Genomic DNA, 22,599 nt, shown 5'->3' on the forward strand with positions numbered 1-22,599 from the left:
GGAGAAAGTGGTTTGTCTTGTTGTCTTGATTGTAGAAGTCCTGCTTGATTAATTTGTCCAACGTGCCCTCTTTTTTTCTTGTGTCCTTGTTTTGTGCCTCTTGGTGTCGGTCCTTGTTTTGAAGTAATGTCTTCCAACTCATTAGAAATAGGGTTTGGAGTTTTTGAATCTTGGAAATTGCCCCTTCTTGATTACATGTTTGTTCCTCCTCTGATGATTCTTCCATGATATTATCTGTCACGACTCAAAATTCCAACACGTCGTGATGGCGCCTAACACACCGATTAAGCAAGCCGAAATATAACAATAAAAAAAATAGAACAACGGAACTTATAGAATCTGAATTTTTCAATACAACCAAATACATCTAATACAAGGTAAATCCCCTAAAAACTGGTAAATACGGAGTCATGAGCTCTACAACGGAATACAAATCTGAAAATTAACAATAATAACACTGTCGGAACTGTAACAATAGTATGTAAGGAAAACACAAGTCAAAACTACGACCAAGGATGCAGCTCTACCTCGCCTCTCGTAGATAGTCCAACAATCAAGCCTACTGCTAATAACTGGCCCCCACACCTGGGATCTGTACAATTATGTACAAAGTGTAGTATGAGTACAACTAACCCAATGTACTCAATAAGTTTCATAACTAACCACGGCAAGGGAAAAAAAAATAAGAATTATAAATGATACTTGCTACAACCTGTACAGTTTCATATAATCCCACATATACATAACAGTATGTGAACATGTATAAAATACTGAGAGGACTATCTGTGTGTGTGTACAATTACTCAAAATCTCTACTTGTTCACGAGTACAGCATATAAGATAATATACAGATAAACAGATAATAAACCATGGAAATTGCAAGTAAAGATGAAATGCAATTTCAAAATAACACTGGCCAGACTTTCCTCAACCTTTCCATGTCGATACAAAATCACTAATCAGTTTTCCTCAATAACTGCGTGTACACCATCAGGAGAGAAACATAAGAGGGTGACCCTAGGGGGGTGGATCCGTATCTACACGCTGCACGGACAACTCATGTGCTGCACGGACAACTCACGTACTAATAGAATCAATCGCACGGATAACTCACGTGCTAATAATATCAATAACTGAATCCGTACAGACAACTCATATGAAAATAATATCACAATCTGCCTGGCGTGGTCACAGGCTACCAGTCCAGCTCATAACACAGAGAAAGCAAACATGCGAAAATACATATACATGATCAATGATTATCAAGTTCATACTCTTGGACTGGTATAAACAACATGCTATAGTGTAGGCATGTGCAATATGGGCTATCACAGATAGAATAGACAATTTCCATCATGAATTAATAGTTTATTAGGTTCAACCAGAAGAATATCCTCAACGAAATCTCAAATATGGTACAAATAGCTCACAGAGGGGTAAATTTATCAATCATTTTAAGGCATGTCATAGCCTAAGCACTACCCTGTGCATGGAAACAGTATCCCGGTGCACACATATGGGCTCAACCCCACGCACATGCGCCACCCATAGCATGTAGTTATCACAAATATCTCAGGCAACTAATGCCTCAACCACGTTTAGACAAGATACTTACCACAAGCAAGCCAAACTACTCTCTTAACAAGCCCTTCACGCGTATCAACCTCCGGAAGGCTCGAATCTAGTCAAAATAATGTAATACTATCAATAATATCTATCACCTCAAAACCTGATAAAATTCAAAAATTCCAAACACCCATTCGATTACGAGTCCAACCATACCAAAATCATCCAATAACGACCTCAAATCGACCTTCAAACCTCATTTTTTAATTTTTGAAATGTTTTCACAAGATCCCCGATTTTTGCACTTTAATTTACTAATTAAATGCTAAAAATAAAGTTGGTATCATGATAAAATAACAAATCGAGTCAAAAACACTTACTCTGATCCAATACGTGAAAATCCTCTCCAAAATCGCCCAAAACCGAGCTCTACAACTCAAAATGTGAAATAATACTCTAACCCTCGATTTGGGATTTTAAAACTTGCTGCCCAGTGATTACACTTCGCGATCGCGCAAAGTCACTCACGATCGCGAAGAACAAAAGTCTTCAGTAGCAAAAACCTTCTACACGAATGCGCTCACCAGATCGCAAACACGGTGACCACTCACCCAAACCTACGCGATCGCGGACAGCCTCGCGTGATCGTGATGAACAACCACGTGAAATTCCAGGCCTCGCCTTCCTTCTTCGCGAACGCATTCATCTACCCGTGTTCGCGTTGCACAAATGCTCAGAACTTCGCGATCGCGTCCACAACCTCGCGAACGTATAGAACAAATGCCTATCTGCCAGAAATGACTCTTCGCGATCGCGTCCCTCTTCTCGCGATCGCGAAAGAGGAAATCAGATAGCAAAAAATCAGCAACTCCTCCAAGTCTAAAATGAGTCCGAACTTGATCCGAATTAGACCCGAGGCCCCCGGGACCCTATCCAAACATACCAGTAAGTCCTAAAACATGATATGAACTTAGTCGAAGCCTCAAATCACATCAAACAACATCAAAATTACGAATCGTATCCCAATTAAAGCCTAATGAACTAATAAACTTCCAACTTCCAAAACTAATGTCGAATCATACCAAACCAACTCCAATTGACCTCAAATTTCGTACACAAGTCATAAATGACACAATGAACCTACTCTAAATCCCAAAACTAAAATTCAAACCCGGTATCAACAAAGTCAATTCTCGGTCAAACTTCTCAACCTTCCAAACCTTCAACTTTCCAACTTTCGCCAATTCAAGCCAAAATGACCTACGGACCTCCAAATCCAAATCCGGACATACGCCTAAGTCCACAATCACCATACGAAGCTGTAAGAATCATCAAAACTTCATTCCGGAGTCGTCTACACAAAAGTCAACATCCGATTAACTCTTTTAACTTAAGCTTCCAACTTTGGGACTAAGTGTCCCAATTCACTCCGAAATATCTCCGGAACCAAACCAACATACCGAGGGCTCAACTTGGACTTCTTCCCGAACCTTATAACACCTTCATGGGTGAAACTATGAGCAATCCCTTCTCTCCCACCATCTAGGCAACATCACAAACCATCCAATCAGCGTAAGTCTTCTGCCTAGACTGAGCTACACGAAGACGATCCTGAATCAACTTGACTTTCTCCAAGGCATCCCGAACCCAATCAGTACCCAACAACCTAGCCTATCCCGACTCAAACCAACCAACTGAAAAACGACACCGCCTCCCATATAAGGCCTCGTAAGGAATCATCCGAATATTTGATTGGTAGTTGTTTTTGTAGGCAAACTCAGCAAGCTGTAGAAACGGATCCCAAGAACCTCCGAAATCCATAACACAAGCGCGTTGCATATCCTCCAAAATCTTAATGGTGCACTCGGACTGTCCGTCAGTCTGGGAGTGGTGGAACATTGTACTCAACTCAACCCGTGTGCCCAACTCTCGCTGCACAACTCTTCAAAAATTGTGATGTGAATTGTGTTCCCCGATCAGAAATAGTGGACACTGGCACGCCATAAAGACTAAAAATCTCGCGGATATAGATCTGTGCCAGCCGCTTTGGAGAATAAGTGGTCACAACCGGAATGAAATGTGCGGACTTATTCAACCGATCCACAATCACCCAAACTGCTTCAAATTACTTCAAAGTCCGTGGGAGCCAACAACGAAATCCATGGCAACACGCTCCTATTTCCACTTGAGGATCTCAAGTTTTTGAAGCAAACCGCCCTGCCTCTGATGCTCGTACTTCACTTGTTGATAGTTCAAGCACCGAGTCACATACTCTACTATATCTTTCTTCATTCATATCCACCAATAATACTACCTCAAGTCAGGATACATCTTCACGATACCCAGATGAATGGAATACCGTGAACTGTGGGCGTTTTATAGAATCAACTCACGTAACCCATCCACATTGGGCACACAAATTCGACCCTACATTCGCAACACCCTATCATATCCAATAGAAACCTCTTTGGCATCACCGTTCTGTAACATTTCCTTAAGGACAAGCAAATGGGAATCGTCATACTGACGCTCTCTGATGCACTCATACAAAGAAGAACGAGAAACCACGCAAGCAAGCACCCGACTAGGCTCCGAAACATCTAACCTCACGAACTGATTGGCCAAAGCCTGAATATCCAATGCTAGAGGTCTCTCACCGACTGGAATATATGCAAGGCTACTCATGATCTCCGTCTTTCTACTCAAGGCATCAGCCATCACATTGGCCTTCCCAAGATGATACAAAATGTTGATATCATAGTCTTTTACTAGCTCCAACCATCTCTACTGCCTCAAATTTAGATCCTTCTACTTATACAAGTGTTGTATACTCCGATGATCTGTAAATACCTCACAAGACACACCGTAGAGATAATACCTCCAAATCTTTAATGCATGAGCAATGGCTACCAACTCTAAATCATGAACGGGGTAGTTCTTCTCATGGGGATTCAACTAGCGGGAAGCATAAGCAATCACCCTACCCTCTTGCATCAAGAAATACCCAATACCAATCCAAGAAATATCACAATAAACCGTATATGAGCCCGAAACTGAGGGCAACACTCGAACTAGAGCTATGGTCAAGGTAGTCTTGAGCTTCTGAAAGCTCTTCTCACACTCATCTGACCACCTGAATGGGGCACCCTTCTGGGTCAATCTGGTCAAAGGTGCAGCAATGGATGAGAAACCCTCTACAAAATGGTGATAATATCCGGCCAAACCAAGAAAACTCTGAATCTCAGTCACCGAACACGGTCTGGGCCAACTCTCAACTATTTCAATCTTCTTCGGATCCACCTTGATCCCCTCACTAGACACCACGTGCCCCAAGAACGCCACAAAATCAAGCAAAAACTCACACTTAGAGAATTTAGCATAAAGTTTGGATCCCCTCACTGGACACCACGTGCCCTAAGAACGCCACAGAATCAAGCAAAAACTCACACTTGGAGAATTTAGCATAAAGTTTCTTCTCCCTCAAGGAATGTAGTACAATCCTCAGATGCTGCTCCTGCTCCTCCTGGCTGCGTGAGTACACCAGTGTATCATCAATGAACACTATGACAAAATAATCAAGATATGGCTAGAATGCACTGTTCATCAGGTACATAAATGATGTTGGGGCGTGGTCAGCCGAAAAGACATCACAAGAAACTCATAGTGACCATAACTGGTCCTGAATGCCGCCTTTAGAATATCAAAATCCCAAATCTTCAACTGGTGATACCCAGACATCAATTCAATCTTAGAGAATACTCTAGCACCCTGAAGCGGGTCAAATAAGTCATCAAGGTGGATACTTGTTCTTAATTGTAACTTTGTCCAACTATTTGTAATCAATGCACATCTGTATAGTACCATCCTTCTTCTTCACAAATAGAATCGGTCCACCCTAAGGCAACACAATAGGCCTGATAAATCCCTTATTAAGTAGCTCCTAAAGTTGTTCTTTCAATTCTTTCAACTCTGTTGGTGCCTTATGATACGGTGGAATAGAGATGGGTTAAGTGCCTGGCACCAAGTCAATACCAAAATCAATATCCCTATCGAGTGGCATGTCTGGCAGGTCTGCAGGAAACACATTCGAAAATTCTCTCACTACCGGGTGGGACTCAATAGTAGGAGTATTAACACCAACATCCCTCCCAAAGGCTAAATATGCCAAATATCTCTTCCCAACCACCCTTTGGGCCTTCAAATATGAAATCACTCTACTGGAAACATAGTCCAGAGAACCTCTCCACTCAACTCTAGGCAATCCCGGCATCGCCAATGTTACAGTCTTAGCGTGACAATCCAAAATAGAGTAACATGATGAAAACCAAACCATGCCTAAAATCACGTAAAAGTCAACTATGCTAAGCAGCAAAAGATCAGTCCTCGTCTCAAATCCCCCAATAGTCACAAAACATGACCGATACACACGGTCCATAACAATAGAGTCACCCACCGGTGTAGATACATGAACAGGCATAACTAAAGAATCACGGGGCATATCCAAATAACGAGCAAAGAATGATGACATGTATGAATAAGTGGAACTAGGATCAAATAATATCGAAGCATCCCTGTGGCATACTAAAACAATACCTGTGATCACGACATCGGAGGCAACCACCTCTGGTCTGGCTGGAAATGCGTAGCAATGGGGCCTGACCACCACCTGATTGACCTCCCCCTCTAGGGCAGCCTCGAGCTAACTGGGCCCTTACACCGAGCTGGTTCTGCAAGTGGTGTAGCTGCTGGTGCTGGAATTATAGGCTGAGAACTCTGTTGTGGAACCCTACCCAATAGTCAGGGAAAATCCCTCTTGAGATGACTCAAGTTCCCGCACTCAAAACAACCTCTACTCTAACGGAGTTGTTGCCCCTGATAGTCTGAATAGCTGCCCGAGGAACCCTGTATAGATGAAGCATGATAAGAACTCTATGCTGGCAACACACTAAATGATGATTGAGCTGGGCGTGCACTGTAAGAACTGTGGCTAACTGAAGAACCATGAGGGACATGGTGAGCTGCCTGAACGGGTCTAGAAGAACGACCTCTGCTGTAACAGGACTGGCCTCTAGTTGAGGCACTGCTGAAACCACCTAAACTACAAGGGAACTTGGCCTCCCGCTCCCTATGCTCCTGCCTGTGAACCATCTCTATGTGTCTAGAAATATGAAATACCTCATCAAACCTCGTACCCATCGCAACCTCACGACCCGTGATGAAGCGTAATTGATAGTTGAGGCCATCAATGAACCTCCTAATCTTCTCCGTCTCAGTGGAAACCAACCATACTGTGTGACGAGCCAACTCTGAAAACCTCATCTCATACTGAGTCACTATCATACCCTCCTCGATTAGCTGCTCAAACTGTCTATGTAACTCCTCTCTGCGAGTCTGTGGGACAAACGTCTCTAAGAAGAGAACTGAGAATTTAGGCCATGTAAGTGGTGTTGCATCGGCTGGCCTGCTCAACTCATAAGCCTGCCACCATCAGTAGGCTGCCCCGGTCAGCTGAAAAGTAGTGAATGAGACCCCACTGGTGTCCAAAATACCTATTGTGCAAAGAATCCATTGACACCGATCAATAAAATCCTTAGCATCCTCCGACTCTACTCCACTGAACTCCGGAGCCTTAAGCCTCCTAAACCGCTCTAGTCTCTTCTACTACTCATCACTCATATGTGGGTCAACCTGGGCCCGAGCAGCAATAACCAGCTGGGTTGGTAGTACCCTCGGTGTCTGGAGTCCCTAACTACCTGCTCTGGAGTACGGGCGGCAGGTGTCTGAACACCTCCCCCGGCCTGATAAGTGGTTGGTGTAGCTGCAACTGAGACTGCCTGAGCAAGGCTCATGCATACAGTCAAAATCTAGGCTAAGGCCTCCTGAAGGCCAGGAGCCACAATGGGAACTAATGGTGCCTGAGCTGGTCCAACTGGCTCAACTACACCTGGTATTTGCTCCTGAGTTGGAGTAACTAGTGGCTCCATAGGTGCTGCTCTGGCTATAGCACGAGCCACACCTCGGCCTCTACGGCGGCCCCAGCCTCTCGACGACCTAGCTGGTGGAACTGGTGGTCGTCCACCTGATCCGGTCGTACGTGTCCTCACCATCTATGAGAGAATAGAAGAGTCAAGTTCAAATTCCAGAAATAACAAATCAGCATGACATGAATACAAGAAAGTAAAGTTTCCTAACAATTCGGTAGCCTCTCGAAGATAAGTACAAACGTCTCCGTACTGATCCACAAGACTCTACTAAACTTGCTCATTACTCGCAATACCCATGAACCTAGGCCTCTAATACCAACTTGTCACGACCCAAAATCCTAACCCGTCATGATGGGGCCTAATACACCGGCTAGGCAAGCCGAAACATAACAATAAAGAAAACAGAACAACGACACTTATAGAAATAACATAAGTCTGAATAGCTCAATACAACCAAATACACCTACTACAAGCTAAATTCCCTAGAAACTGGTAAATACGGAGTCATTAGCTCTACAATATAATACAAGTCTGAAACTGAACAATAATAACACTATCTAAACTGTAACAATAGTATGTAAGGAAAAGACAATTCAAAACTACGACCAAGGATGCAGGTCTACCTCGCCTCTCGTAGATAATCCAACAAGCAAGCCTATTGCTGATAACTGGTCCTGTGATGACCCAAAAGGTCATCTTATGTTTTAGAACTTGATTCTGTGCTCTTAAGCCTTAAAAATCTCATTTTTACCCTTCTTAATTTGCGTGCGCAGTCCGGACATGTTTCCGGAAAGATTTTTTGTTGAAAATTGACGAAAATAAGAATTTTTACCTTAAAAATTAATTTTAGTTGACTTCAGACAACATTTTTGGTAAACGGGCCCGGATCCATGTTTTGATGGTCTCGATGGGTCCGTATCGAATTATGAGACCTGGGCGTATGCCCGAAATCGAATTCGGAGGTCCCTAGCTCGAGTTATGAATTTTTGATGAAAATTGAAAGTTTGAAAATTAATTGTTGTTAAGAATTGGTTGATGTTTGGCCTTGTTGATACCGGGTCCGTATTTTAGTTCCGGAGCCCGGTATAGGTCCAATATAATATTTATTTCTTATCTGTGAAATTTGATGAGAAACCGAGTTGGTTTGACATGATTCGGACGTCCAGTAGAGAACATAGAAATTTTAAAGTGTTCTTGAAAATTTTATTGGATTTGGTGCTAAATTCGTAGTTCTAGTTGTTATTTTGGTGATTTGATCGCGCGAGTAAGTTCGCATGATGTTTTTAGACTTGTGTGCATGTTTAGTTTGGAGCCCCGAGGGCTCAGGTGAGATTCGGATAGGCTACAGGATGTTTTGGACTAGGAAAATCTGATATTTTTGTTGCAGCAGCTGTTTTGATATGTTCCTCTTCGCATTCGCGAAGGTACTCTCGCGAACGCGAAGGGTAAGCTGGTCAGGGTGAGTTTTTAATCTTCGCGAACGCGAAGCCATGGGGGCTTTACCCTTCATGAACGCAACCAGCTTATCGCGAACGCGTAGTGTTAGGGACCTGGGGGGGGGGGGGGTCGGTCTTTCCTTCATCGTGAACGCAAGCGATGTCTCGCGAACGTGAAGGCCAGGGGGGAGCAACCATCATGAACGCGAGAAAGGTCTCGCAAACGCGAAGGCTTGGTAGCCTATACTCTTCGCGAACGCGATGAACAATGTCGCCTAGCACTTAAAACAGAATCAAACATGGGATTTAGCCATTTTTCCAACTTTTCATAAAACAAACATACTAGAGGCGATTTTCAAGAGATAACTTATTCCCCAAAGTGTTGGTAAGTGATTCTAAACCATTTTCTTTCAATTACCCATTTCATTTCATAAATTTTCAACCTAAAATCTAGATTTTTCATGGTACAATTAGGGGTTTGGGTAGAAACTAGGAATTTCAAAAATTTGGGGATTTAGACATCAATTTGAGGTCGGATTCCAAAACCAATTATATATACGGGCTCGGGGGTGAATGGGTAAATGAATTTTGGTCCGAACCTCGGGTTTTGACCAAGCAGGCCCGGGGTCGATTTTCGACATTTTGGAGGAAAATTTGGGAAATCTAAATTTATGCAATGTAATTAATTCCTTTAGCAATATTTGATATTATTGAGTCATTTTTGAATAGATATGAGTGCTTTGGAGGTGGATTCTAAAGGAAAAGATGTGATTGAGTATTGAGTGGACTTTGGAGCAAGGTAAGTGTCGTGGTTAACCCTGACTTGAGGGAATTAGGAACCTCAGATTATTTGCTATGTGAAATTAATGTGAGCGGCGTATATGTGAGGTGACGAGTACTTGTCTATTTCCCATGCCTAATTGCTACAGGTTTAGTCTAATGTTGTTAAATTAATCGTTCTTATCATGTTTACGGATCTTCTGGTGATAATTGAGTATTTATTTCGAAGTTGAGATTGATATTGTGGAATCAAATGTTGAAGTAAAGCTTGTACTTGTTATTCATCTCTCTGTTGTTACTTATTCATTGCATTATGGTAAGGGAGAGTGTTAATGCACGAAGGGTGATGTCGTGCCATGATATGAGAGTTAATGCACGAAGGGTGATGCCGTGCCATATTGTGAGTGTAAAAGCACGAAAGGTGATGCCGTGCCATATTGTGAGTGTAAAAGCACGAAGGGTGATGCCATGCCATATTGTGAGTGTTAATGCACGAAGGGTGATGCCATGCCATGATATGAGAGTTAGTGCACGAAGAGTGATGCCGTGCCATTTCTATAGTTTATATGGTGAGATTGAGAGTAAAAGCATGAAGGGTGATGCCGTGCATTTTTCCTTTACTGTATTCGTTGTTTTTGTTGATTCATAATATATTGGTTGTTCCAGTTATCATTCTGCTGTGGTTCCTTATCTCGTATTGCCCTCAGCATGTTTCCCCGTCCCGATGTTTCCTGTCTAACTCTTCATTATTATTATTTGTATATACACTGTTAAATTGTACAGGTTAATTTGTAGGTGTCTTGCCTTAGCCTCATCACTACTTCGTCAAGGTTAGGCTTGACACTTACTAGTACATGGGGTCGGTTGTACTGATACTGTACTCTGCACTTTTCGTGCAGATTTTGGTATCGGCTCGGGTTGATCGAGATTTTTGCTGTTGGTCCATTATCCGAAGACTCAAGATAGATCTGTCGGCGTTCACAGACCTTGAAGTCCCCGCCTATCTTTTTCTGTTTTACTGTTTCTTTAATCCAAACAGTTGTATTTTTTTCAGACTATTACTTGTAGTGAATTCTAGAATGCTCGTCAATTGTGACTCCAGATTTGGGTGGTAGAAATTAATGCAGTTTTTATATCATTTCGTACTCACTATATTTCATCTTAGCTAATTATTATTATTTACTGAATGGAAATAAGGATTTGGTTTAATGATTCTCTAACGTTGGCTTGCCTAGCTAGTAATATGTTAAGCGCCATCACGGTCCCGACGGTGGGAATTCTGGGTCATGATAAGTAGGTATCGGAGCACTAGGTTGCCTAGGTCTCACGATTCACGAGCGAGCTTAGTAGAGTTTGGAGGATTGGTACGGAGATGTCTGTGCTTATCTTCCAGAGGCTATGAAGTTTAGGAACAAATTTCACTTCTATTCTTCTCTGTCGTGCGATTTTGTTTTCTCAATAATTATTGAACTCTTCCACTCTTATTCTCTCGCAGATGGCGAGAACACATACCACTTCCTAGGCTGAGCAGCAGCCAGAGCCTCCAGTGGTAGCTCCTACGAGGGGCAGAGGTCGAGGTCGAGGCCGGGCCAGAGGCTGAGGCAGGGGCAGGGCTCAGCCCATAGCCCGAGCAGCAGCACCAGCGATGGAGCCTCAGGTAGAGTTTTATGAGGAGGTTCCAGCCCAGGTTGTGCCTGTCGGACCAGCTCAGGTTCCGGAGGGGTTCATTGCCACCCCAGTGCTTCAGGACGCTTTGGTCTGTTTGGTGGGCCTTTTGGAGAGTGTGACCCAGACTAGCGCATTTCTCATGGCACCGGCCGTCTCTCAGGCTGAAGGAGGAGCCCAGACTCCTGCTACTCACACTCCGGTGCAGATGGCTCCCTAATATCAGACTCCGGCCGCTCATCCAGTCGGAGTAGTTTAGCCGGTTGTGGCGGCACAGACCGGTGATGGGTTAGTTATGTCTTCTGAGGCTTTATGGAGATTGGACAGGTTTACCAAGCTCTTCCCGGTTCACTTCAGTGGTGCTCCTTCAGAGGAACCCAGGAGTATCTTGACAATTGTCATGAGGTTCTACGGAACATGGGTATAGTGGAGACCAATGAGGTTGATTTTGTTGCATTTCAAATGACTGGTTCCGCCAAGAAATGGTGGAGAGATTATTTGTTGACCAGACCAGCGGGGTCGCCTGCTCTTACTTGGGATCAGTTCTCTCAGCTCTTGCTAGAGAAGTTTTTGCCTATCACATTGAGAGAGGAGTGTCGTCGTCAGTTCGAGCGTCTCCAGCAGGGCAGTATGACTGTTACTCAGGATCTTATACAGTATATTGTGACACATCTAGTATTGGTCTGGGTACGATATTGATGCAAGGTGGCAAGGTTATTGCATATGCTTCGCGGCAGCTGAAGGTTCACGAGAAGAATTACCCTGTTCATGACTTAGAGTTGGCAGCCATTATTCATGCGCTGAAGATTTGGAGGCACTATATTTACGGCGTACCATGTGAGGTATTTATGGATCATCGGAGCTTGCAGTATTTGTTAAAGCAGAACGAGCTCAATTTGAGGCAGAGGAGGTGGTTGGAGCTATTGAAAGACTATGATATCACCATATTGTATCATCTCGGGAAGGCCAATGTAGTGGACGATGCTTTGAGTAGAAAGTCAGCTAGTATAGGTAGCCTTGCTTATATTCCAGTTGGTGAGAGATCGCTTGCATTGGATGTTCAGGCCCTATCCAACTAGTTCGTGAGGTTGGATGTTTCTGAGCCCAGTTGTGTTCTAGCTTGTACAATTGCTCGGTCTTCTTTGTTTGAGCGTATCATGGAGCGGCAGCATGATAACCCTCATTTGCTTGTCCTTAGTGACACGGAGCGACATGGTGATGCCAAGCAGGTTACGGTCGGAGATGATGGAGTTTTGAGGATGTAGGGTCGTGTTTTCGTGCCTAATGTGGATGGACTTCGTGAGTTAATTCTAGAGGAGGCCCACAGTTCCCGGTATTCTATTCATCTGGGCGCCTCCAATATGTATCAGGACTTGCGGTAGCATTATTGGTGGAGGAGGATGAAGAAGGATATAGTTGTATATGTAGCTCGGTGTCTAAATTGTCACCAATTCAAGTACGAGCATTAGAGACCTGGTGGTTTGCTTCAGAAGATAGAGATTCCTGAGTGGAAGTGGGAGCGTATCACTATGGATTTCGTTGTTGGACTTCCACGGACTCAGAGGAAGTTCGATGCCATTTGGGTCATTGTGGACAGGCTGACTAAGTCAGCGCATTTCATTGTTGTGGCAGTTACTTATTCTTCGGAGCGGTTGGCAGAGATTCACATCCGCGAGATCGTCCGCCTTCACGGTGTGCCCGTGTCTATCATTTCTGATCGAGGTACGAATTTCACCTCGCACTTTTGGAGAGCAGTACAGCGTGAGTTGGGCATGCGGGTTGATTTGAGCATAGTGTTTCATCCTCAGACAGACGGGCAGTCCGAGCGCACTATTCAGATCTTGGAGGATATGCTTCGCGCATGTGTTATAGATTTCGGAGGATCGTGGGATCAGTTCTTACCCCTTGCAGAGTTCGCCTACAACAACAGCTACCAGTCGAGCATTCAGATGGCTCCCTATGAGGCATTATACAATAGGAGGTGCCGGTCGCCATTTGGGTGGTTCGAGCCGGGGGAGGCTCGGTTGTTGGGCACAAACTTAGTACATGATGCCCTGGATAAGGTCAAGATTATTCAGGATCGACTTCGCACAGCTCAGTCCAGGCAGAAGAGTTATGCCGACCACAGTGTTCGTGATGTTGCATTCATGGTCGGGGAGAGAGTGTTGCTTCGGGTATCACCCATGAAGGGTGTAATGAGGTTCGGAAAGAAGGGCAAGTTGAGCCCTAGGGATATCAGACCTTTTGAGATTCTGGAGAGAGTGGGGGAGGTGGCTTACAAGCTTGCATTGCCACCTAGTTTATCAGTAGTTCATCCGGTGTTCCATGTGTCCATGCTTCGAAAGTATCACGGCGATCCGTCCCATGTGTTAGATTTCAGCTCTGTCCAGTTGGACAAGGATTTGACTTACGAGGAGGAGCCGGTGGCTATTCTAGCCCAGCAAGTTCGCCAGTTGAGATCAAAGAGTTACCCTTCAGTTCGAGTTCAGTGGAGAGGTCAGCCTGTTGAGGCAGCTACTTGGGAGTTCGAGTCCGATATACGGGGTAGATATCCCCACCTTTTCACCAGCTCAGGTACTTTTCTATGTCCGTTCGAGGACGAACGGTTGTTTTAGAGGTGGAGAATGTGATGACCCAAAAGGTCATCTTACATTTTAGAACTCAATTCTATGCTCTTAAGCCTTAAAATCTCATTTTTACCCTCCTCGATTTGCGTGCGTAGTCCGGCATGTTTCCGAAAAGATTTTATGTTGAAAATTGAAGAAAATAAGAATTTTTACCTTAAAAGTTAATTTTAGTTGACTTCGGTCAATATTTTTGGTAAACAAGCCCAGATCTATGTTTTGACGGTCCAGGTAGGTCCGTATCGAATTATGGGACTTGGGCGTATGCCCGGAATCGAATTCGGAGGTCCCTAGCTCGAGTTATAAATTTTTGATGAAAATTGAAAGTTTGAAAATTAATTGTTGTTATGAATGGTTGATGTTTGGCTTTGTTGATACCAGGTCCGTATTTTGGTTCTGAAGCCCGGTATAGGTCTAATATAATATTTATGACTTATCTGTGAAATGTGGTGAGAAATGGAGTTGGTTTGACGTGATTCGAACATCCAGTTGAGAAAATAGAAATTTTAAAGTGTTCTTGAAAATTTCAGTGGATTTGGTGCTAAATTCGTAGTTCTAGGTGTTATTTTGGCAATTTGATCGCTGCGAGCAAGTTTGTATGATATTTTTAGACTTGTGTGCATGTTTGGTTTGGAGCCCCGAGGGCTTGGGTGAGTTTCGGATAGGCTACGGGATGTTTTGGACTTGGAAAATCTGATATTTTTGCTGCAGCAGCTGTTCTGGTATGCTCCTCTTCGCGTTCGCGAAGGTACTCTCGCGAACGCGAAGGGTAAGCTGGTCAGGGTGAGTTTTTACTCATCACGAACGCGAAGGCTTGGTCGTGAACACGAAGCCATGGGGGCTTTACCCTTCGCGAACGCGACCAGCTCATCGTGAACGCGTAGTGTTAGGGACCTGGGGGAGGGTGGGTCGGTCTTTCCTTCATCGCGAACGCGAGCGAGATCTCGCGAATGCGAAGGCCAGAGGGGGGCAACCATCGCGAACGCGAGAAAGGTCTCGCGAACGCGAAGGCTTGGCAGCCTGTACTCTTTGCGAACGTGATAGTGTTCTCGCGAACGTGATAGTGTTCTCGCGAACGCGTTGAACACTGTCGCCCAACACTTAAAACAGAATCAAACATAGGATTAAGCCATTTTTCCAACTTTTCATAAAACAAACGGACTAGAGGCGATTTTCAAGAGATAATTTCTTCCCCAAAGTGTTGGTAAGTGATTCTAAACCATTTTCTTTCAATTACACATTTCATTTCATAAATTTTCAACCTAAAATCTAGAGTTTTCATGCTAGAATTAGGAGTTTGGGTAGAAACTAGGGATTTCGGAAATTTGAAGATTTAGACCTCAATTTGAGGTCGGATTCCAAAACCACTTATATATCCGAGCTTGGGGTGAATGGGTAAATGGATTTTGGTCTGAACCTCGGGTTTTGACCAAGCGGGCCCGGGGTCGATTTTTGACTTTTTGGAGGAAAATTTGGGAAATCTAAATTTATGCAATGTAATTAATTCCTTTAGCAATATTTGATATTATTGAGTCGTTTTTGAATAGATACGAGTGGTTTGGAGGTGGATTCTATAGGAAAAGATATGATTGAGTATTGAGTGGCCTTTAGAGCGAGGTAAGTGTCGTGGTTAACCTTGACTTGAGGGAATTAGGAACCTCAGATTATTTGCTATGTGAAATTAATGTGAGCGGCGTATATGTGAGGTGACGAGTACTTATGTGCCGCCAATTTACCTGTTTTCCCCGTTTCTCCCATTTTTCTTATATTGTCTCTTTCCCATGCCTAATTGCTACAGGTTTAGTCTAATGTTGTTAAATTAATCGTTCTTATCATGTTTACGGATCTTCTGGTGATAATTGAGTATTTATTTCGAAGTTGAGATTGATATTGTGGAATCAAATATTAAAGTAAAGCTTGTACTTGTTATTCTATCTCCCTGTTGTTATTTATTCATTGCATTATGGTAAGGGAGAGTGTTAATGCACGAAGGGTGATGCCGTGCCATGATATGAGAGTTAATGCACGAAGGGTGATGCCGTGCCATATTGTGAGTGTAAAAGCACGAAAGGTGATGCCGTGCCATATTGTGAATATAAAAGCACGAAGGGTGATGCCGTGCCACATTGTGAGTGTTAATGCACGAAGGATGATGCCATGCCATGATATGAGAGTTAGTGCACGAAGGGTGATGCCGTGCCATTTCTATTGTTTTTATGGTGAGATTGAGAGTAAAAGCACGAAGGGTGATGCCGTGCATTTTTCCTTTACTGTATTCGTTGTTTCTGTTGATTCATAGTATATTGGTTGTTCCAGTTATCATTCTGCTATAGTTCCTTATCTCCTATTTTCCCCAGCATGTTTCCCCTCCTGATATTTCCTATCTAGCTCTTTATTACTGTTATTTGTATATACACTGTTAAATTGTACACGTTGATTTGTAGGTGCCTTATCTTAGCCCCATCACTACTTCATCAAGGTTATGCTTGACACTTACCAGTATATGGGGTCGGTTGTACTGATACTGCACTCTATACTTTCTGTGAAGATTTTGGTACCGGCTCGGGTTGATCGAGATTTTCGCTATTGGACCGTTATCTGGAGACTCAAGGTAGATCTGTCGGCGTTCACAGACCTTGAAGTCATCGCCTATCTTTTTCTGTTTTACTGTTTCTTTCATCCAAACAGTTGTATTTCTTTCAGACTATTACTTGTAGTGAATTCTAGAATGCTCGTAAATTGTGACTCCAGATCCGGGTAGTAGAAATTACTGCAGTTTTTATATTATTCCGCACTCCCTATATTTCATCTTAGCTAATTATTGTTATTTACTGGATGGAAATAAGGATTTGGTTTAATGATTCTCTAACGTTGGCTTGTCTAGCATGTGAAATGTTAGGTGCCATCACGGTCCCGACAGTGGGAATTTCGGGTCGTGACAGGTCCCTACACTTGGATCTGCACAATTAAGTATAGAGTATGGTATGAGTAGAACTGACCCAATGTACTCAATAAGTATCGTAACTAACCACGGCGAGGTAAAAGAAACAAGAATTATAAATTATACCTGCTACAACCTATACAGTTTCATATAATCCCACAAGTACAGAACAGTAATGTGAACATGTATAAGATACTGAGAGGACTATCTGTGTGTGTGTATGTGTACAATTACTCAAAATCTCTACTCAGTCACGGGTACAGCATATAAGATGATATGCAGATAATCAGATAATAAACCATGAAAATTACAAGTAAAGACGAAATGCAATTCCAAAATAACACTAGCGAGACTTTCCTCAACCTTTCCGTATCGATACCAAATCACTAATCAATTTTCCTCTATAACCATGTGTACACCATCAAGAGAGAAACATGAGAGGGTAACCCTCGGGAGATGTATCCATATTCACACGCTGCACGGAAAACTCACGTGCTAATAGAATCAACCGCACGGATAACTCACTTGCTAATAATATCACAATCCGCCCGGCGTGGTCACAGGCTACCAGTCCAGGTCATAATAATATCAATAAGTGGATACACACGGACAACTCACGTGCCAATAATATCACAATCCGCCCGGCGTGGTCATAGGCTACCAGTCCAGCTCATAACACAGAGAAAGCAAATATGCGAAAATACATGTACATGATCAATGAATATCAAGTCCATACTCCTGTACTAGTATAAACAACATGCTATAGTGTAGGCATGTGCAATGCATGCTATCACAGCTAGTACAGACAATTATCATCATGAATTAACAGTTTATCAGGTTCAATCGGAAGAATAACATCAACAAAATCTCAAATATGGTACAAATAGCTCAAATAGGGGTAAAAATAGGAGAAACATATCAACTTGAAGCTTATCAATCATTTCAAGGCATGTCATAGCCTAAATACTTCCCCGAGCATGAAAATAGTACCCCCGGTGCACACATATTGGCTCAACCCCACACACATGCGCCACCCATAGCACGTAGCTATCATAAATAACTCAGGAAACTAATGCCTCAACCAAGTTTAGACAATATACTTACCTCAAGAAAGCCAAACTACTCTCTTAACAAGCCCTTCCCTCACGTACTAACCTCAGGAAGGCTCGAATCTAGTCAAAAACACGAAATACTATCAATAAAAGTTATAGCAATTGATTCCAAATGATAAAGCTAAGATCTTTAACCAAAATCAAAAAGTCAACCACGAGCCCGCACCAAGGAACCCGGCAAAATTCAATTCCGAACACCCATTTGATTACGAGTCTAACCTTACCAAAATCATCCAATTCCGACCTCAAATCGACCTTTAAACCTCCATTTTTATTTTGTTAAAGTTTCCACAAAATTCCTCATTTCTTCACTTTAATTCACTAATTAAATGCTAAAAATAAAGATGAAATTATGATATAATAACATATCCGAGTCAAAAACACTTACCCTGATCCAAGGTATGAAAATCCCCTCCAAAATCGTCCAAAATCGAGCTCTATGACTCAAAATGTGAAATAATACTCTAACCCTCGATTTGGGATTTTAAAACTTGCTGCCTAGTGATTACACTTCGCGATCGGGGAATGTCCCTCGCGATTGCGAAGAACAAAAGCCTTCAGTAGCAAAACACTTCTACGCGAATCGCGAACGCAGTGACCAGTCACCCAAACCTACGCTATCGCGGACAGCCTCACGTGATCGCAATGAACAACCACGTGAAAATCCAGGCCTCTCCTTCATTCTTCGCGAATGCGTTCATCCACCCGCGTTTGTGTTACACAAAAGTTCAGAACTTCGTGATCACGTCCACAACCTCACGAATGCATAGAACAAATGCCCAGCTGCCAGAAATGACTCTTCGCGATCGCGTCCCTCTTCTCGCGATCGTGAAAAAGGAAACCAGATACCAGAAAATCACCAACTCCTCCATGTCCAAAATGAGTCCGAACTTGATCCAAATCACACCCGAGGCCCTTGGGACGCCATCCAAGCATACAAACAAGTCCTAAAATACGATATAAACTTAGTCGAAGCCTCAAATCACATCAAACAACATCAAAATCATGAATCGCACCCCAATTCAAGCCTAATGAACTAATGAACTTCCAACTTCTAAAACTAATGCCAACTCATATCAAACCAACTCCGATTGACCTAAAATTTTGCACATAAGTCATAAATGACACAACGGACCTACTCCAACTCCCAGAACCAAAATCCCAGCCCGGTATCAACAAAGTCAACTCTCGGTTAAACTTCTCAACCTTCCAAACCTTCAACTTTCCAACTTTCTCCAATTCAAGCCAAAATGACCTACGGACCTCCAAATCCAAATCCGGACATACGCCTTAATCCAAAATCACCATACGAAACTATCGAAATCATCAAAACTCCATTCCGGAGTAATTTACACAAAAGTCAATATCCGTTCAACTCTTTCAACTTAACCTTCTAAACTTGGGACTAAGTGTCCTAATTTACTGCGAAACATACCCGGAACCAAACCAACCATCCCAGCAAGTCAGTAATCACAAGTGAACACAAAATAAGTAATAAACAGGGGGACAGAGCTACAATACACGAGACGGCCGGTTGAGTCGTCACATTATCCATCTCCAAGTCAGTCTCCTGTGTATTAGTTGTGTTAGGAGCAATCACTATGATAGGTCCTAGGTGGACTATCAATTGTCCACTCATTTCTTGTATTTCCTTTGCACTTTGAGAAGATTCAATTCGAGTTCTGGGCTGTCCCTCCTTCTGATTTGTGCTATTGTCAGAGTTACATTGAGCTACCTTATCATCTTTGCTCTGGCTTGGGTAGTTAGCTGATCTTTGTTATTCTTGTCATCATCTTTATCATTTACCATATCCATACCATTGTTAATGCATTTTGTTTTCCTCTTTGTTTGCATCCTGTTTTTTACTTGTAGCAGTCTTGCCGGTGCCTTTTTCCTTCTCTTTCTTATATTCTGTTGGTTGTGCTTGGTCTCCAGTTATTGATTGTGTGTTTGATAGATGTCTTGATTTTTAGAACTTCCCTCTCCAGAATTATCCTGCTGACCGGTTTTTTTTATCAGTAATAGCATTTTGTTGAGGTTCAATTGGTTCTTTGGCCTTTTCATGTTTGTCTCCTTTGTTCCTTTCCAGCTTCTTTTTCAATTTATCAGAATTGTTCCCCTTCATCACTTCGGTGCTAGCACCTGCATTGTTAAAATTATTCTTGATAGCTTGAGTTGAAGCTCCATTTATTGCTCTTAGGTTTCTTCCTCGTTGTACTAGTTTTGTTGTCCTCGTTTTTATGTTGCTCATCATTCTGTGCATGAGTATTTATTTCCTTCTCCTTCTCCTTCTCCTTCTCATTCTCTTTCTCCTTCTCCATTTCTTTCTCTTTTTCTACTACTCTATACTGTAATAGAGAATATCCCAGCAGATTGTAATATTTACAATACTTTGGTACCCCTTCATACTTAAGTTTCTGAGTGAATCCCTTGAGTGGGTTAACTTCCTCTTCTTGTCCCACCCAAACAGATTGGAGAAGTGGTTTAGTTAATTCCACCTCAATTCTAACCTTAGCCATGCTTGGCCTTGTTCTATTATCGATGGCTATGTTCATAGAGAGTGGAACACCAACGAGACCCAAAATTTGTTTGACATAATACCATATGCGGCGGTGAAAGGGGAGTCCAGGCAATAGTACCCAGACCGGAACACTTGGGGAAACTTCTTCCTACTTAAAATCCGGATACCATTTTGAAGTCACATCACAAGACCATCAATTCCAATTGAGCGTTTAAACCAAACAGTTTCGCAATCCTCGTCGTTAGTAACATTAATAAAAATAGTGCGAGTCACCTTTGAGTGAAATCTTTTCAGCAAAAACTGACCGGATTCTCTTAATATTGATCGAGTTCTCAAGAATTCGCCAGTGATTGTATATTTGAATTCCACCGCCATCACTTCATAGTAATCACTAGCTTTGAAGATCACATCGAGCGTTCCATTATTGGTATAAACCCTAGCTTTGACATTGGAATCTCCCAGTCGGATCCCTTTGGAGTTTGTTTTGGCTGGAGCTGCTATAGCTAAAGCATAGTCAAGTTTGAGAGTAATTCCTTCCGTGGGGTTGGTCGCTCCAGTTGGTGGAGCTTGAATTTCCACAGGACACGCCGGTGTAGTGCTGGCCGGCGTCTCCATGGACTAAGCATGGGCACCCCTCGCCCAAAGGGGGCTTATCTCTCTAATATTCTATCTCTAGTTTCAATTAATATTCTCGCACTCAAATTAATTTTTGCATTTATTTTTATAAAACTTGTATTACTATTTGTTGTAATTATAATTATTTATTATTAAAAATGGCTCCTAAACTAGTAAAAAATGTGTAATAGATTGACTAAGGGTAATGCTAAGGAGGGAGATCCTCGTTCTGAAACAAATCTTAACTAGTCCGGGTTTAGACGTTACATATAAGAAACATATAATCCTGATTTTCAAGGTTTTCCTAAAACAACTGTTAGAAATAATATTTCTATAATGATGGATACGAAGATTTGCTGAAATATTAAAAGAGAAGAAACTTTGGCCTTTCAGAAATAATTCAAGAAGATGACGATGTCTATCGTGAAATACTAACTATCGGAGACAGCGGGACGCAAAAGAACAACTGCGATCAATTTCAAGTGAAGAACCAATAGAAGTTATTGAAAATTTCGGTAACTTGTAATTTTCTTTTTATAAGTACTGAAATAAAATTTTTTTTTTTTTATCAAGTTTGTTTGTATTTAAATAGGGAGCATGTGCAAACATGTAATGTTCAACTTATTTTGCTTTATTAAGTGTATTGAGATAAGACTGGTGTTGTTTGAGACAAGACAATCAGTGGTTTGCCTGATGGGAGTTAAGCTCGTCGGGTGCGGGTCACAACCTTCAATTTAGGTCGTGACATGTCTAGAAGCTCTTCAGAAGAGAATACAATTCATCCTTAATCACATATGTTTTTCTGATGAAGTATTTAGTGGTATGAGTCAATCGTTGAATTTCGTACAGTGACTTACAATGAACTGAGTCATCTCTATTAAACAAATTTTGGGTCACAGCCCCAAGTCCCAACACATTCTCTTTGTACTCCTATGAGGATTGAAATTCCTGAATTGATGAGATTTTAGCATGGGAGATGTTATACTCTGCTATGTGATGCTTTGATTTTCAATATTTCCTCAATTAGCCAGTGAAAACTTAAGGAAATTTAACACAAGGACAAGCAGTAAAATAGTGGAATGGACCTTCATGTTCCAAATTGATCAGCAGAATTTCACTTATGTTGCTTTCTAGTTTTTAATTAGATTGAAAAAAGAGTACAAAGAATTTTTCTTATGTGTAGTTTGAAGGCCCAAGAATCAAGATTTTGAAGGCTGTGACCAACTCTGACATTCTCTAGCTGTTCTTTGTGAATCCCTCATAGCTCTTGAAATTCTAAAAGGCTTAGTGGATAGGAAGCAATGTGAGAAAGTAGACTAATAGAAGTAAGTACAATTAGGAAGAAATTGAAACAA

At 42.2% G+C, this 22,599-nt stretch overlaps 1 long non-coding RNA gene across 1 annotated transcript; it reads right to left on the reverse strand.

The window, feature by feature from the left end:
* Window positions 1–316: 316 nt before the first annotated feature.
* LOC138909003 (uncharacterized) lies at window positions 317–21,399 on the reverse strand. The gene is made up of 2 exons (XR_011415499.1): window positions 19,630–21,399; window positions 317–592 (listed from the first exon to the last, which is right to left on the reverse strand). It is a non-coding gene; the product is annotated as an uncharacterized lncRNA (long non-coding RNA).
* Between the last annotated feature and the right edge of the window lie 1,200 nt (window positions 21,400–22,599).

Source organism: Nicotiana tomentosiformis, chromosome 4, assembly GCF_000390325.3.
Source record: "Nicotiana tomentosiformis chromosome 4, ASM39032v3, whole genome shotgun sequence".
NCBI lineage: Eukaryota > Viridiplantae > Streptophyta > Magnoliopsida > Solanales > Solanaceae > Nicotiana > Nicotiana tomentosiformis.